Source organism: Mus caroli, unplaced genomic scaffold (genome assembly GCF_978045245.1).
Source record: "Mus caroli unplaced genomic scaffold, Mus_caroli_1 scaffold_18, whole genome shotgun sequence".
Lineage (NCBI taxonomy): Eukaryota > Metazoa > Chordata > Mammalia > Rodentia > Muridae > Mus > Mus caroli.
In genome coordinates, this window is record NW_028227273.1 from 3,946,663 (window position 1) to 3,963,061 (window position 16,399).

Sequence of the window (16,399 nt, forward strand, 5' to 3'; positions counted from 1 at the left end):
GGTCTCTCTGAGGCACATCGATGCAGGAGAGTATACTGGCCACAGAAGCAACAGAGCTTCTTGGACAGGGTCCCTTTGTGCATTCCTCCTCAGTCAGGAGGCAGATCTGAGACTCCTTACTCTGTACACCTTCCCTGCCAGAGGAGAGTTGGCCTCCAGGGAGTGCTCTGACCATCAGAATTCAGGAGAGAGCTGGTCCCCCAGGAGTGCTAACAGACTCACAGGAAAAACAAGCTCCATCCAGAGATAGCTAGAACATCTAACACCAGAGATTACCAGATGGGCGAAAGCAAATGTAAGAATCTTACTAAGAAAAACCAAGATCACTAGGCATTATCAGAACCCAGTACTCTCACCACAGTAAGTCTTAGATACCACAACACACCAAAAAAGCAAGATTCAGATTTGAAATCATATCTCATGATGCTGGTAGAGGATTTTAAGAAAGACATTAATAACTCACTTAAATAAATACAGGAGAACACTGCTAAGTAGGTGCAAGTCCTTAAAGAGGAAACACAAAAATCCCTTTAAAAATTACAGGGAAATACAACCAAACAGGTAAAGGAATTGAACAAAATCATCCAAGATCTAAAAATGGAAGGAGAAACAATACAGAAATCACAAAAGCAGACCACTCTGGAGATACAAATCCTAGGAAAGAAATCAGGAGCCACAGATGTGAGATTCACCAACACAATACAAGAGATAGAAGCGAGAATTTCAGGTGCAGAAGATTCCATAGAAAACATGGACACAACAATTAAATAAAATGTGAAATGCAAAATGACCCTAACTCAAAACATCCAGGAAATTCAGGACACAATGAGAAGACCTAACCTAAGGATAATAGGTATAGATGAGAATGAAGATTTTCAACTTAAGTAAATATCTTCAATAAAATTACAGAAAAAACCCCCCCAACCTAAAGAAAGAGATGCCCATGAACATACAAGAAGCCTACAGAACTCCAAATAGAGTGGACCAGAAAAGAAATTTCTCTTGAAAATTAACAAGAACAACAAATGCAATAAATAAAAATAGAATATTAAAAGCAGTAAGGGGAAAAAGTCAAGTAGCATATAAGGGCAAACCTATCAGAATTACACCAAACTTCTCACCAGAGACTATGAAAGCCAGAAGATCCTGGGCAGATGTCATACAGACCCTAAGAGAATGCAAATGCCAGCCCAGGCTACTATGCCAAGCAAAACTCACAATTACCATAGATGGGGAAACCAAAGTATTCCATGACAAAAACAAATTCACACAATATCTTTCCACGAATCCAGCCCTTCAAAGGATAATAAAGGGAAAATACCAACACAAGGATGGAAACTATGCCCCAGAAAAAGCAAGAAAGTAATCTTTCAACAAACCTAAAATAAGGTAGCCGCAAGAACAGAATCGCAACTCTAACACACACACACACACACACACACAAATAACAGGAAGCAACAATTAGTTTTCCTTAATATTTATTAATATCAATGGATTCAATTCCCCAATAAAAAGACATAGACTAACAGACTGGCTATATAACCAGGACCCAACTTTTTGCTGCATACAGGAAACCCACCTTAGGGACAAAGACAGACACTACTTTAGAGTAAAAGGTGGGAAAACAATTTTCCAAGCTAGTGGTCCCAAGAAACAAGCTGGAGTAGCCATTCTAATATCGAATAAAATCAAGTTTCAACTCAAAGTTATCCAAAAAAAAAAAAAAAAAAAAAAAAAAAAAACAAGGACGGGGGCACTTCATACTCAAGGTAAAATCTACCAAGATGAACTCTCAATTCTGAACATCTATGCTCCAAGTGCAAGGGCATCCACATTGATTAAAGAAACTTTAGTAAAGCTCAAAGCACACATTGCACTGCACACAATAATATTGGGAGACTTCAACACCTCACTTTCATCAATGGACAGATCCAGGAAACAGAAACTACACAGAGACACTGTGAAACTAACAGAAGTTATGAAACAAATGGATTTAACAGATATCTACAGAACATTTTATCCTAAAACAAAAGGATATACCTTCTTCTCAGCACTTCATGGTACCTTTTCCAAAACTGACAATATAACTTTTCACAAAACAGGCCTCAACAGATACAAAAATATTGAAATTATCCCATGCACCCTATCAGATCACCACAGACTAAGACTGATCTTCAGTAACAACATAAATAATGGAAAGCCAACATTCATGTGGAAGCTGAACAACCCTCAACTCAATGATAACTTGGTCAAGGAAGAAATAAAGAAGGAAATGAAAGACTTTTTAGAGTTTAATGAAAATGAAGCCACAACATACCCAAACTTATGGGACAATATGAAAGCATTTCTAAGAGAAAAACTCATAGCTCTGAGTGCCTCCAAAAAGAACCTAGAGAGAGCATACATTAGCAGCTTGACAGCACACCTTAAAGCTCTAAAACAAAAGGAAGCAAATTCACCCAAGAGGAGTAGACTGCAGGGAATAATCAAACTCAGGGCTGAAAGCAACCAAGTGGGAACAAAATGAACTATTCAAAGAATTAACCAAACCAGGAGCTGATTCATTGAGAAAATCAGGGAGATAGATTAAACCCTAAGCCAGACTAACTAGAGGTCACAGGGACAGTGTCCTAATTATCAAAACCAGAAATGAAAAGGGAGACATAAAAACAGAATCTGACTAAATCCAAAACATCCTCAAATCCTCCTACAAAAGGCTATACTCAACAAAACTGGAAAACCTGGATGAAATGAACAATTTCCTAGACAGATACCAGGTAACAAAGTTAAATCAGAATCAGATTAACCATATAAACAGTCCCATATCCCTTAAAGAAATAGAAGCAGTCATTAAGAGTCTCCCAATCAAAAAAATAGCCCAGCACCAGATGGGTTTAGTGTGGAGTTTTATCAGATCTTCAAGGAAGACCTAATTCCAATTATCCACAAACTATTCCACAAAACAGAAACAGAAGGCACTCTATCCAATTCATTCTATGAAGCCACAATTAATCTGATACCTAAACCACACAAAGCCCCCCCCAAAAAATGAGAACTTCAGACCAATTTCTCTTATGAATATCAATGCAAAACTTCTCAGTAAAATTCTTGCAAACTGAATCCAAGAACACATCAAAACGATCATCCCTCATGATAAAGTAGGTTTCATTCCAGGGATAGGGATGGTTTAATATATAGAAACACATCAATGTAATCTACTATATAAACAAACTCAAGACAAAAAACACATGATCATCTCATTAAATGCTGAGAAAGCATTTGACAAAATCCGACACCCCTTCCTGATAAAAGTCTTGGAAAGATCAAGAAGATCAAGGTATTCAAGGCCAATACCTAATCATAATAAAAGTAATATACAGCAAACCAATAGCCAACATCAAACTAAATGGAAAGAAACTTGAAGCAATCCCACTAAAATCAGGAACTAAACAGGGCTGCCCACTTTCTCTCTACTTATTCATTATAGTACTTGAAATCCTAGCCAGAGCAATTAAACAAGAAAGGGATATCAAGGGTATCAAATTGGAAAGGAAGAAGTCAAAATATCACTCTTTGCATTTGATAATATAGTATATATAAGTGACCCGAAAAATTCCACTAGAGAACACCTAGCCTGATAAACAGCTTCAGTGAAGTAGCTGGATATAAAATTAACTCAAACAAATCAAATGCCTTTCTCTACACAAAGGATAAACAGGCTGAGAAAGAAATTAGGGAAACAACACACTTCACAATAGTCACAAATAATATAAAATACCTTGGTGTGACTCTAACTAAGGAAGTGAAAGATCTGTATGATAAAAACTTCAAGTCTTTGAAGAAAGAAATCGAAGAAGATCTCAGAAGATGGAAAGGTCTCCCCTGCTCATGGATTGGCAGTAATAATATATATTTAAATGGCTATCTTACAGAAAGCAATCTACAGATTCAATGCAATTCCCATCAAAATTCCAACTCAATTCTTCACAGAGTAAGAAGCGAAGTTTGTAAATTCATCTCGAATAACCAAAAACTTAGGGTAGCAAAAACTATTCTCAACAATAAAAGGAACTCTGTTGGAATCACCATCCCTGACCTCAAGCTGTACTACAGAGCAATTGTGAGAAAAGCTGCAAAGTACTGGTACAGCAATAGACAGGTAGATCAATGGAATAGAATTGATGACCCATAAATGAACCCACACACCTATGGTCACTTGATATTTGACTAGGGAGCTAAAACCATCCAGTGGAAAAAAGACAGCAATTTCAACAAATGATGCTGGCTCAACTGGCAATTATCATGTAGAAGAATTCAAATTGATCCATTCTTATCTCCTTGTACAAAGCTCAAGTCTAAGTGGATCAAGGAACTCCACATAAAACCAGAGACATTGTAACTTATAGAGGAGAAAGTGGGGGGGGGGGGAAGCCTCAAAGATGTGGGCACAGGGGAAAGATCCCTGAACAGAATACCAATAGCTTGTGCTGTAAGATCAAGAATCTACAAATGGGACCTCATAAAATTTCAAAGCTTCTGTAAGGCATAGGACATTGTCAATAAGACAAAAAGGCCACCAACAGATAGGGAAAAGATCTTTACCAATCCTAAATCCAATAGTGGACTAATAGGCAACATTTATAAACAACTCAAGAAGTTGTACTCTAGAAAACCAAATAACCCTATTAAAAATGGAGTACAGAGCTAAACAAAGAATTCTCAAATGAGGAGTACCGAATGGCTGAGAAGCACCTGAAAAAATATTCAACATTCTTAATCATCAGGGAAATGCAAACCCAAAGAACCCTAAGTTTCCACCTCACACCAGACAGAATGGCTTAGATAAAAAATTCAGGTGACAGCACATGCTGGCCATGATGTGGAGGTAGAGGAACACTTCTCCATTGCTGGTGGGACTGCAAGCTTGTACAACCGCTCTGGAAATCAGTTTGGCAGTTCCTCAGAAAATTGGGCATAATTATACTGGAAGATCCAGCAATAGCACTCCTGGGCATATACCCAGAAGATGTTCCAACTTATAATAAAGACACATGCTACACTATATTCATAGCATTCATATTTATAATAGCCAGAAGCTGAAAAGAACTCAGATGTCCCTCAACAAAGGAATGGATACAGAAAATGTGGTACACTTACACAATGGAGTATTACTCAGCTATTAAAAACAATGAACGTAAGAAATTTTTAGGCAAATATATGGATCTGGAAGATCTCATCTTGAGTGAGGTAACCCAATCACAAAAGAACTCACATGATGTGCACTCACTGATAAGTGGATATTAGCCCAGAAACTTAGAATACCCAAGATACAATTTGCAAACACATGAAACTGAAGAAGAAGGAAGACCAAAGTGTGGCTACTCTGTCCCTTCTTAGGAAGGGGAACAAAATACCGATGGTAGGAGTTACAGAGACAAAGGTCAGAGCAGAGACTGAAGGAATGATCATCCAGAGACTGCCCCACATAGGGATCCATCCCATAAACAGCCACCAAACTCAGACACTATTGCATATGCCAACAAGATTTTGCTGACAGGACCCTGATATAGCTGTCTTCTATGAGGCTATGCCAGTGCCTGGCAAATACAGAAGTGGATGCTCAGTATCATCTATTGGATGGATCACAGGGCCCCTAATGAAGGCGCCAGAGAAAGTACCCAAGGAGCTGAAGGGGTCTGCAACCCTATAGTAGGATCAACATTATGAACTAACCAGTAACCCCCCACCACTCAGAGCTCATGTCTCTAGCTGCATATGTAGCAGAGGATGGCCTAGTTGGCCATCAATGGGAGGACAGGTTCTTGGTCTTGGGAAGATTTTGTGCCCCAGTATAGGGGAATGCCAGGGTCAGGAAGGTGGAGTGGTGGTTTGGTTGGGGAGCAGGGGGATGGGAGAGGGTATAGGGGATTTGCGGAGAGAAAACTAGAAAAGGGGATAGTATTTGAAATGTAAATGAAAAAATTCTAATAAAAAATTTTGAATCCTAGCTATAAAATGTTTTAACTTATTAAGTTCACTACATCAACAATTTACTAAATGCCTCCTATAATAATAATGTAAAGGAAGAAAAGGGATCATGAATCAAGCTGTGCACCTCTTGACACCATCTCACTTGCCCTACAGTGAATGAGCCATCATTGGTACTGTAAGGACTGAACCTAGGTGATTATGCAAATATAGCAGGTATAAGCTTTCTCTGTTCTATCTGACATTAGAGTTAAAATTTTGAAGCCCACAAAATGTGTGGAAATGTCAGGAAATAGAATAAACTGTTGGGACTCATTAAGAATAAAACTATAGAGCTTTCTATTATAAGAACTCTCTGGTTCTCACAGAAACTTGGAGAAGTTGATATGGGATTACATATTTAATGTTAGATGGAGCAGAAATTGGCCCAAAAGTAGCTTAATGCATTGCTCTATGTGACTTACAGGACCCTTGGACATGACCACCTAGATTCACTTGACTGTTTCATAGCTTTTTCCAGAAGATCCCTCCTTCTTGAGTGTTAGATATATTCAGCATATAAAAATAAAATGAGAAAACTATAAATAAGATTTCTCCCTTCACTTAAAGCCAGAAGCTATGAAGGTTAAGTACAGAAGTGCATGCATGGTAGGTTGTGCAGAAACAAAGAAAGAGACTGCAAGTAGGGCTTGAGTGTGAGAGAGATTCCAGAGCTGAGTGGGAATGGTGTGCTTCAACAGTTGTTCTCATGTCCTGATAGTTTAGGGCAGTCCTGCTGGACTCACGTTTGAGTTGAGAATTTGGTTCTCTACAAATCAGTTTCTTCCCAGACTCACACATAGTTAAAAATACAATGAGCTCTAGATATGTAAAACTTTAATTAAAAAAATAAGTTGGTGCAAACGGTATGTGTGTGGGGTGGGTGCCCGTGCAGACAGGAAAAGGGTATTGGATCCCCTAGATTGGGAGATGCAGATGGTTGTGTGCAGTTATGTGGGATCTGAGAATCAAACCCATGTCTTTGGAAAAGCAATTGCTCTTAACTCCTTAGCTAACACTGCAGCCCTGTGAGGTTTACTCAATTTAAAGTGACAATATTCTGATTAAATATATAGAGGTTTTATAGGACTTTTTATGATGTGCCTGTGTAGAGTAAGTATAGTTAAAATAGATATAGATATATAAGAAAGGCAGGGGTGATGTCCTGGAGGGGAAAGAGACCTTGTGAACGCTGATAGTGCTCATTGGAGGAAACATTCCCTCTTAGCAGAACAGTTCTCATGAAGAATTAGAATCCAATGTGTGAGAAAGGCTTGGTTCAATTGGAGCTTTGGCTGGTAGGATAGAAAGAACTGGTGTAAAAACTGAGCAGGCCCTCTAGTTGTAAGGAATGTTAGGATAATCTGCTTTGTCCCTTTAAAGTCCCTTCTCTGACTTTCAAAGACTGGTTCTCTGGACTCTTTCCTGCTGATGAAAAGACATGTTGAGACTTGTCTAATAATTCAGTGAAGAGACAGATCCATTTTCCTGGCTCCCTGTGGAATATTGAACACCAACTTGAGGCCTTTGAAGAATAATGAATCATAACAACTGACATGTTTGAGTCGTACAGGATCAGGCTCTGTGCAGTGAGATTTTCAGAAATGACCTATGTGCAGTCACCACTAAATAGAATTCCTTGGACCGGAAACTGAGTCTATGATCTGCGGCTGCTTGAACTTTAATTCTCCTAGTGGCAGCTTTCTGAGATTCCGTGTAAGTTATAGACAATAACATTTGTCTCTCCACATAACAGGAGGTACTGGATTTAGAACAGGAATGATCCTCAACCCAGTGTCATTCATCAGCCATCGATTTAGCAAATCAAACCCAGAACTTAGTCAGATTGATGACTCTGAGCACTGGTCAGGAAAGATTCTAGCTTAATTACATAACCTTTGGCCACAGTTTCTCCCACCACTGGTCTCTAGAGTGGACTAGCATAACCATGCTTGCCCTCGGCTCTTTAACTCAAGCAAAAATAGGCCTTAAACATTTATCCTGAAACCCGCTGACATTGCTGACAGATTAGTCCTGTATAAGTTGTGTCTAGAATAGTCAGACCATATTGATGCTTATTATGCATTACTTCATTGGATTCCTTCAAACACTTTGATTGCCTTTTCTGACTCATCTAGAAGCTGAGAGATAGTTATTTATTGTCGTGCCTCAAATCATATGCTGCAATATTGAAGAACTAACATTTTGTAGAATCTTAGGGTATGTTGTTTAGAAAACATAAACACCTCAGCTAAACAGACACACTTTCTTAGGTAAAACCTTCTCCAGGTTTAAAAAACTCTGAGCTTTAGCTTTGTACTCCATCAGGAAGGCATTTACCTTTTCCACCAGACTTTGTACTGACCTTGAAGTTTGTTTTCAAATTCTACTCTGAAAAAATAAACATAGCAAATTTTATGAGTCATTCATGTTTATTTTGAAAAACACATTTTATGTGCATGTTACCACTAATATTTCATTTCTAAGGGTAATTTGTTTGGTATTAAAATATTGATACTCTTGTTCAGTTTTCAAAGTTACATGCACACATCATCAATTTCATGTTTATGCTTTTGCCAAGAATCTATGTTTGTTTTTACTCTTTTTTGAAGATAGTCCTTGAGTTAATAAACTCTAATAAGATCTACTGGATAGTCTGATACATACCCCAAAGCCACAATTATTAGGTGAGACAAGAACTTGAGTAACCAAGCAAACTGTATGATTTGTTTTGCCTCCACTCGCAAGAAGTCATACTACCTGCTCATCTTGGACGCAGGAACCATCCTATTTGCTGGGAATGGATAAATGAGATCTACTTTTTTGTTTTGCTTCCTGACATAGTATGTATCTAAAGGAATCCTATGGACAAAAGGAACAGTGTCCACGTTATAGTGAAATGAAAAGCAAAAGCAAACAGAGCTTGCTACTTTGACAGATCAATCACATACAAAAGAAAAAGTTGGAGTCCAGCATCTTTTCAAAAACCACTCCTAAAAAAGAAAATATAGTCAGTATACTTTTTGCTCATTAATGAATAAAACTTTACCACGTGGTAGATGATGAACCTCTGCATTCCATTATTATCTAAATTTGTTCTTTCATTCAATTAATCTTGGTCATAGTTGATAACATCTGGACTCTATAATTTCAGCTTTCCTATGTTATGACACAAAATAAACAGAAAAGAGAAGCCAGCTTGCCTGAGTCCAGGATGTGATGATTCCTGTGATATGTTTTATCCAGACTTGAACTTGTGAGACATTTGCTGGGTTTGTTTGTTAGTTGGTTGCACTAAAGAAATTGGAACTCATCAGATAAACAAGAACTTTGTCAGTCTCTTCTGATTGTAGATTCCAGGTACTTTTGTGGCCAGGGTATGTGTGCATTCCAGGCTGAGATCACAGTCCTTCATGACCTTGGCTACTTGTCTTCTTGGTGAACGTGTTGGGAAAGAGGATCTGGTTCTTGAGAATTACGTGGCTGCACATGGCCCCTTTTCCCCTCATGGGAGAGTGCCCCCAAAACATTCTGAACATGACCACACAACTATCCAAAGACTATCACTACCTGGTCACCATTCTAATAACAAAACAACTGAGAGATGACCTGGGTTCAGGCTTTACCTCTCTGAGCCCTGCTTACTAAGCGCTTCACTGAGAATGGCTTCACTGAGAAGGTGTGGCTGTGATGGATGGACCTCTGTGTACGATCCTTCTGTCCTACATCATTTGCTTATGCCAGACTTTGTATAGTCACATTATCCATTTGCTTTTTATTCCTTCTAGACTCTTTGTTTGCTAGATTCTTTTTCCCTTCCTATAGCCCTTGTCTTCTATATACCAGCCATGCCGATGGACACAAACATGACTTTCTTTCTATTTCTTTTTAAAGACAAAATGAACTATTGGTTCATTCTCCACATAACTAGTGGACTTACTCCCCCCCCTGCATATTAACTCTTTAATTCTGTCATTCAAGATAAAAAAATACCGATTTCAGAGTGTCACCAAGAAGGTCATCACGTCTAAAGCAAGCATTATTTAACAACAGTAACATAAATATTTTTCATATGTGAACAAGTTAGGATTAGCTTTTCATTGTTAGTACAAGTACCTAGAATAGATTAATTAGATTTGCACAATTTATTAGTTTGTTTGTGAACAAATACAAAGAGGTTTAAAGAAGAGGAATAAAAGAAGAGATATTTCTAATACTGTTAGATCCTGATTTTTGTTTCCTAAACTTTCTTCTGTGCATATGGCAAGTAAGAATGTCTGAGATTTTTTTTTGACCTCAGTACATCCAAATACATTTTTATTCTTCTGAGATTTTAAAAAACAACTGCAGATTTTTAATTTTCTCAGGGTGCTTAAGATTCTCTGCTGCTGTACAGGTACATTGTCCTTGGAGGCTCTGACCTGAGTATTTCTTTATATAACACTTGGATGTACCAACAACATTCAGAAAACAACAACTGAAAACCACTCCACTCCTTCCTGGAAATGACAATAACAAAGGGGTATAGGCTTTCTTGATAGGACATTGAAATGACCATCTTCTTTTATTTAGTGAAATTGTAATTGTTTTATTATCATTGTATTTAAATCACTTCTCAAAAAATACTGCTTAATATACTTGAATGTAATTTCAATTTTGGCAACCAGAAATCTCTCCAGTTTACTTGGAGCTTTACTTGCACATCTGGATTTGTGAGACAGAAGATTCTATGATTATAACTGCTTTTGTGAGGAAAGCCATACATACAGAGTAGAGCTGACAGACTCCTGACAGGTGATTTGGTTATCTTCTTTTTGCTTATTTTTCTTATTGCTTAAGAGACAGAAAATGCCAGAGAAAAATCATCATAGGAGGGAACAAGATTGTAGCAGAAAAACAACATGCAAGGAAAAGACAGAGCAGAGAGAGAGAGAGAGAGAGAGAGAGAGAGAGAGAGAGAGAGAGAGAGAGAGAGAGAGAGAGAGAGGAGATTTTACCCCAATATTACTGCACCAAAATGTAGTAGATTACAGAATAAAAAGCCTCTCATCATATTCAGGACTGCCCCTCATGAACAGGACATCCTAAGAATACGAACAGAATATGACAGTGCTTAAGACTTAAGAGTGATAGAACTAGTAATGATTATTTCTATTGCTAAGGACCATGTCATCTTATTTGAAGATGTGTGGTTATTGTTGTGTGACAAAATCATTACTTCTCCCAAGGAAATAAATGTGTGTGTGTGTGTGTGTGTGCATATGCAAGCATTCGGACATGCACTTTATGATGAAAAGCTGTGGTGATTTAAATGAGAGTGACTCCCATAGACTCAAATGTTTGAATGTTTGGTCCCCAGCTTGTGAATTGTATGTGAAGGAAGAGGAGGTGTTTCCTTATTGGAGCAAGTGTGTCACTGGTTTAAGGTTTCAAAGCCCATGGTAGACACACTTTCTCTCTCCCTCTTCCTCCTCTCTCCATCTCCCTCTCCCCCTCTCTCCCTCTCTCCCTCTCTCCCTCTTTCCCTTTCTCCCTCTCCCTTTCTCTCCCTCTCCCCTCTCTCCCTCTCTTTCCCCTCTCTCCCTCTCCCTTTCTCTCCCTCTCTCTCTCTCCCTCTCTCCATCTCCCCCTCTCCCTCTCTCTCCCTCTCTCCCTCTCCCTTTCTCTCCGTCTCCCTTTCTCTTCCTTTCCCTTTCTATCCCTCTCCCCTCTCTCCCTCTCCCACTCTCTCCCTCTCTCCCTCTCCATATCCTCCTCTTCATTCTCCCACTCCCCTCTTCCCCTTCTCTCTCTTTCTCTCTCTCTCTCTACTTCATCAGCACCATTCCTGCTTCCATGCTTCCCACTTCGATGATCATGACTGATGGTCATTCTGAATCTAAAGCAAACCACCTCTTAAATGTTTTATTCTGTATATTGCTTCCATCACAGTGTCTCTTCACAGCAATTGAATGGTAACTAAGACAAAGGATCATAATTTTATGACCACAAGGCTAAAGTTAATGACAAGGAAGAATAAAAATGTTTCTGGCCATTCTTGGACCACAGGATCTTTATGACCACGGTTGTCTAGCATTTGAAGATAAGGCAAACTTTTTGATGCAAAAAAAAATTGACGTTTCCAGGTGAAGGCTTTCTGGGTTTGCATATCATCAAACTATGCCCAGTGAGACACAGGAAAGCCCTGGCTGAGAGCCAGGAGAAAAGGTCATGGGTCAGCAAAAGGATGGGTAGTGGTGTGAATGTACAGAAATAGTTCTCACCAACCTGAGTCAAAGTTTTAAAATATGGGTAGATTTGTTAAAATGAGAAACTCTGATAAAAATTAGCTCATCTGTGTGAGACAAACATTCTTTAGACTGTCCTCATGTGAGACATGGAAGTCTCACAATTAAGATAGGAACTGACAATTTTCAAGCAAATTCTGTGATAAAATCGATGTTTTAAAAATGTCTTGTGTTCAACCTGACTTTCAGTTGAAAATAAATTCCAGTTCCTCTATAAAAACAACTTGGCATTTTTCAGTAATACTTTTTAATGAGGATTGCTGTGAGCTATAATATAATGAAGTTTGTTTAAAAGTAGAGCAGACTGGTAATACTTGCCATAACAATGAGGCATATGGTAAAACAGTTGTGATTTACTGGCATAAGCTTTCAGTTTTTGGAAACCTAGAGGCTTTCTGCATAGTGGACTCTGCCTTGATATTCTGTTTTGAAAAGGAAACAAAGCAAAACAATATGCTCAGATTACACGTTTTGTATGTATTTACAACATTTTCCCTTTAGTTTTGTGGCTATAAATATGGGTTGTGTTCATATTGAAAAGTAGAGGATAGTTGAGACGATTTCTCTGATGATTCATATTCTATAAAACTTAAATATAGTAGACATACAGGAAACAACATATAGAAATTTGTGTCATTTTTAAAACACAAGGAATTGATTCAGTGTTATCATTGATAAGTATGGGATCTTGAATTCTGGCTCTCACACACGTACTGTACTGTGAGATTGTTAAAGTCAGTTAGAACATTTACATATGAGTGCCAGGAACGGGGATGTGGGGATGTGCTACACAACCAAAGTCAATCCCACATGAGGTCAGAGTCTCATCAAAACAGGAATCTCCATGCAGACCTCAGTGGCAGCCAATAGACAGCATTTCCTGTACCAAAACAAAGGAGCAGGCTGCTTTTGTTTTTATCACCTTAGAGATTCCAAATGAATAGTGAATGGATCACCTACCCACTTTCTTTTTATAGCGTATTAATTTAATATTTTAATAAATGCCATATATTTTCCTGTATGTTCTATTGTTTTTACTGCTGTTCTATTTAACTAGTATGCGTATGCCTGCAGGAATTCCCCAACTTGTCATCACGAATGTATTTAAACAGAAATGGAAACAAGCTAGCTGCTAAATGGCTTTCCTCTGGTTTCATTAATTTGTGTTTGTGGCTTTTCACTCACACTTTGCACACAGTTAGAAATGTATTACTGTGAAATATTCTCCCACTTAGGGATTACCTTGTAAGGCAGCATGATATAATCATTTTATCTTATCCCCCCACCATAATCAGTTTTATGAAAATTCCAAGAAACATACATTTCCAATTTTACCTTTTCTATCATTTATTTTCTTCCTTTACAGATAATCTCCTTTTTAGCAGATTCAGGAGAGAGGTAAAAAACAGATCACTAGAAGGGCTATAAAGTTGCTAATAATCACACTACCCAGTGATAGCCACCTGTGAGGGGTGACACAGCCCTCAGAGTTTCACTGCTAGCTACATGATAAACATAGAGACAGGTGTGGGAGTGGTTATGGGTAGACTGTCTCAGAGTATCATCTTTTCCCCCTCTTTTGTGCTGGTCACAAGGAAAAACACTATATAAAGAGCATCACTTTTGTTTTTCCTGGTGACTAATATTTGTGATTTCCACAACACCTGTCCCTGTCCTACACATAGATAAAAGCCTCTGGGGCATACCATTTCAGCCCTTTCAACTTAATCAGTTCATATTTACTCTGAAATCTTAGTCATCTTGAAAACCTTAATAAAACCTCCATCCTTTACTTCAGCCCCAAAGGCTGAAGGAAAAAAATAATGTATATATTTCATAAAAGTTCAAATACTAAACCTATAACATTTTTAAGCATGTGAGTAAAATAAAAATGAATTTTAAATAATATAGTTGTGTGAACATGAATATTTTCATCAGGTTAAGTGTAATAAATAGACCATATGAGTTACAGCACACTTTGAATACTGTTTGCATGAAAAGCTAGGCTTTACTTTGGAATCAAATGTGTGTGGTTATCAAATATTAATGTCTAACATGGGGCAGATTTAAAAATCAGAAAGCATTTGTTTCCCATGATAAGCAAGTTGCAGAGAATGAGAAATCACTGCTAGCACTTCCTGCTTGTCCAGACATTCCAAGAGTATTCAGTTTAGTTTCTCGGTGCTTCTAGATTCTAGAAAAAAGTAAAAGGATGGTTGGTGGGGAAACAGCTATTATTGTTCCCTTTCCTTCATAGTGCCATGTGCATTAGGCCATCAGTTGAATACAAATAGGTAGAAATCTGCTCTGAAATGTAAATTAATATGAGCACTGTGAAGTGGCTTCAGACTACAACGTGTAGGCTTCTCTTCATAACAGGAGGGAGGATAAGAGTCCTGATTAGCAACACAACACAGCTTACCTTACAATTCATCTCAGCAAATCTGCAGTTTGGGTGCCCTCCAGTAAGATTTTAGGAACATCGGCTTGGCAATTGGCAGAAATACAACACCAGTTGTCCAGATATCATTTTTCTCAATGAGCACACGTTTATATGTTAAATAATCACAGAACCAAATCAATTGCAATTTCATTCCTGTTGGCTAAGGTTAGTGCCCTGTGCCGTGCACTTATATCTGTAGAAGGCTAAACATTGCTAACCTTGAAAAATCCTAAAGAAGCTGACTGTTTAAGTCTGAGTCAGACTTATAAGAACCTATATATGATGTAGGACCTGAACAAAGGCTGGGCTTAGGGTAGCTGTTTGAGAGTAAGCAGACTGGGTTTGACTTCAGTTCAGTACCAAGTCCTTACCTCTTGCTGGGCATCATGCTGGGCTCCGTAGTGGGAAAGCCTCAGAATGAGTCAGTGCATTCTGTCCTAAGCATCCTGGAGAAGAGATGCTTTCAGAATGTTCTGCTCTAATGAGTGGTCTTCCAGTTCATCTTTAGTTTAGTAAGTGACTCATTTAATTACATGGTGGTAATTCCTTTCTGGCCAAGGGCAAGTAGAGTGTAAATAGGTTGCAAAGAAATGCTTCCGTTCTTGAATACTGGAATCACCATTGCGGCTGTGAATCATGTGCCTCCCTCCATAGTCCACAGATTTGAGAAACTGAACAAATATTGCCCCAGACTGGAAAGATAAAATGCAGGGTTGAGTATGGAGTTACTTGTCTGAGATGTATCTGCCTCTTCCTGCTTGCTAGAAAGCTTTTATTATCTCACATGCAAGGCTATTCTAACCTCCAAAGGCAAACGGTTCAGTCATCAGTGCATGGCAGGTGATTTCCCTGTTTCTATATCAGCTTACCTCTGGACAAAGCTGGAATCCAGTTCTAGAGAATCCCCTTCTTTTTTTAAGCAGTGCATAATCACATAATATAGTGTTTAATGAGCTGAATATTCAGGGAATAAGCTCTTGTTTACTTGAAGCTATGAAAATGATTCTCTAAATGTGTTTTAACAGCATAAAGCATTGTTATGCTGAGGCCCTTTGTCATCTCTAGATAAATGCTAAAGTTCTTAATGGCTCAGGATGGACTTGTGACCAACCTCTTAGTGAAGAGTTTTATATAGGTTGTGTTGTTTACAAGTGCCCTCCTCTTAAATTGAAATGTTCGTTTTTGTCTTATATTTCCAAACGCTGCTGTTATAATATAGTTATGTTATAAGTGGTTAAAAGTGAAGCATAAAGGTATCACAGAGGGTGGATCTGATAATGATTATACACAAGGAATTACATACCATCAAAAATGCTTTCGCATATTGTCCTAAACCACAGTCATTGAGTATGGCATTTATTCTTTTATTGATGATTGATAGGTATAATTTGTTTTAAATTCTTAAAAATCTTAACCATTTATCTACTTAATGACATTATAGATCATTTGGTTGCAGTTAGAACTACTTAAATGAAATATGCCCTAAACATTATTTAAATATCAACTGAAAATCCATTAAAAATTTAGACATTTGTTGCAAAAGCAAAAAAACTTCCAGAAGAAAAGTTCAAGTACTTTAAAATGTTGACATGGACAATGAATTTTGGGGGAAAATGCTCACTAAGACAAGCAACAAAAACAA

At 38.0% G+C, this 16,399-nt stretch overlaps 1 protein-coding gene across 36 annotated transcripts in view; it reads left to right on the forward strand.

The window, feature by feature from the left end:
• Nrxn1 (neurexin 1) overlaps positions 1-16,399 on the forward strand; it is a 1,038,549-nt gene that overhangs the window by 259,024 nt on the left and 763,126 nt on the right. The gene's annotated exons all lie outside the window — the stretch shown is intronic.